The 2737-nt window shown below is 37.4% G+C and overlaps 1 pseudogene; it reads right to left on the minus strand.

The window, feature by feature from the left end:
* Window positions 1-1194: 1194 nt before the first annotated feature.
* On the minus strand, window positions 1195-1764 carry LOC134736596 (olfactory receptor 5AN6-like; annotated as a pseudogene).
* Window positions 1765-2737: the final 973 nt, after the last annotated feature.

Genomic DNA, 2737 nt, shown 5'->3' on the forward strand with positions numbered 1-2737 from the left:
AGGTAACAGTTGTACCAAACGTTTTATTGTACCAAACATGAATTGCTATGTTTCCAGTTGGCAATAAAAGATTCTTTGACACCTCCTGCTTGCCCCCAAAGAAACTTACAAATGTTAACACTTTTTTTTACAATAGCACACTACTACCTGTACAAATTTCCTTAACAGTTGTAATAGAGTACGCTATAGTAGAAAACAATCCAAAATAGATATATTTCTTGCTAACACTGTGTCCATGCTGGGTCCTCTGGGAGAGCTTCTCCTGCATCATCCTCATGTTCCTTATGAGTCAGTTATGAATGGGAGCATTGGGAAAGGAGAAGGTATAAAACACATACATATAAAGCCTCTGCCTGGAAGTGAGATGTCACATATTCTTACATTTCTTTTTCCAGAGCAAGTCACATGGACTTCTAAGGTATGAAGAACTACAGTACAATCTCAGGGAGTGGAAGGGAAGCAGATTTTGATGCAGAGCTACATAGTCTATTCCAGGTTTCATAAGTCTTATTTCCATGTTTCATTCACTGTTCCTATGTATTATGTCCACAGCTCCAAAAGGCACCCTATAATCAATAAGGCCAGGAGAAGATTCTCTTCATCCATCTCTTTAGGTCATCTTTGATTTACTTGTCACTTAGGCTGTAGATCAATGGATTCAACATGGGGATTACCACAGTGTATACAATAGAATCCACCTTGTTTCTACTCAGAGAAGCATCAGAGTGAGAGCACAAATAGACAAAGATTCTTGAGCAATAGAAGAGAGTCACTGCTATCAGGGGAGAACCATCAGTGATGAAGACCTTAGACCTGCCTTCAACTGAGATGATCTTCAGAATGTTAGCAATGACATAATCATAAGATATCATGATAACTAAGACATACTTGAGTCCAAATGCCACTGTAAGCATGGAGGTCATGACTTGACAGAAAAAGGTATCAGAGCAAGATAGGATCAAGAATTGGGGCAGGTCACAGAAGAAATGGTTGCTATTTGGCCCACAGAAATGGAGCTGAAGCAAAGCACATTGTTGGATAAATGAGCCAAAGATAATAGTTACACAGGTTCCAACCACTGTGTGCACACAGAGGTTGGGGACATGGATGGCCATGTAGAGCAGAGGGTCACAAATGGCAGCATATCAATTATAAGCCATAGCTTCCAGAAGACAGCACTCAGTCAGACCCAGGCTAGAGAAGAGGTATTACATGGTGAATCCCATAAAAGAGATGAATGTTGGCAATGATATAACCATAAGATATCATGATAACCAAGACAGAGGTGAGTGTAAAGGTTACCGTGAGCATAGAGGTCATGACTTGAAAAAAAAAAAAAAAACAGTATGAGAACAGGATAGAATCAGCAGTTGGGGCAGGTCATAAAAGAAATGGCTGCTATTTGACTCACGGAAATGGAGCAGAAGCAAGGCACAGAGTTGGATAAATGAGGCAAAGAATTCAGTCGTACAAGATACTGCCACCATTGGCATACAGAGAGCAGGTGACATGATGGCCGTGTAGAGCAGAGGATCACAAATGGCAGCATATCAATCGTAAGCCATGGCTGTAAGAAGACAGCATTCAGTCACATTCAGGCTAGAGAAGAAGTACTGCAAGGTGCACCCCCATAAAGGAGATGAATTTATGCTTCTTGAAAAAGTCTGAGGGCATCTTGGGGGCTATAATGGAAACACAGCAGATGTCCAGAAAAGACAGATTACTAAGGAAAAAGTACACAGGTGCATGTAGATGGGAGTCCATCCTGATAAGGGCGATGAGACTCACGTTTCAGGACACGGTCAGGAGGTACATCCCTAGGAATACTGAAAAGAGAAAATAGTGGTTTTTGGATATTCAGGGAATCCCAAGAGAATGAACTTTGTAATTGTCATACTACTCCTTTCCACAGTCATTGCACCTGTGATTCTACAATCTGTATAAATCTCTAAGTCAGTTGTTACCCCAATTTCTGTTGAAATAAACCACCATGTATCCACACACTGAACACAGAACAAAGTGAAATATTGATCCAAGTTAGAGGAAATAGCTCTGCTTAATACTCCCCACCAACACACGTTAACAAGTCAGTCAACCTAAAAGTCTCAGCCCAGTGAAAGTAACTTGAAGAATGAAGAGAAATACAACATGTTTTTGGACAGGCCAAACAGAGACACTGACAAAAGGCATTCTTGAAGAAGTTTGTACTTTGGGCAAAAGGAAAGTGATTTTAAATGGAAGCTTATGAGATGTAGTAACAGTGAAAACATAGGAAGTAGAAAATATATAATAAAGTTTAAAAATACATATTATATAAAACTGGTAATAAGATATTTTATGTGGTGAGATAATTATATGAAATCAAAATACAAATAAAAATCATACACAAATTCAGGGGTAATTAGAATTAAAAATTTCAAAAGTCCTTGAGTCACACAGGAAAATGATAAAAATATTGATTAAAGTTAAAATTTGATAAGATACACACATAATTAAATTTCTGGGGTAATCACTAAAGGAATAGAAATAGAATGTGCAAATTCAACAAGTAGAGGAGAAAATGTAAAAAGATTTTTAATCTATCCAAAAAGATCAAGAAATAATGAAAATAAAAACAAAATAAATCTTTATAAAATTCATCAAAAATACCAAAGAAAAATAAGGGAACAACTAAAACAAATGGCAAATGAAGAAAATACACCTAAAAATTATTGTCCAATAGCTGATGAAAACAAGG

The sequence above is a fragment of the Symphalangus syndactylus genome, chromosome 1 (genome assembly GCF_028878055.3).
Source record: "Symphalangus syndactylus isolate Jambi chromosome 1, NHGRI_mSymSyn1-v2.1_pri, whole genome shotgun sequence".
Classification (NCBI taxonomy): Eukaryota; Metazoa; Chordata; class Mammalia; order Primates; family Hylobatidae; genus Symphalangus; species Symphalangus syndactylus.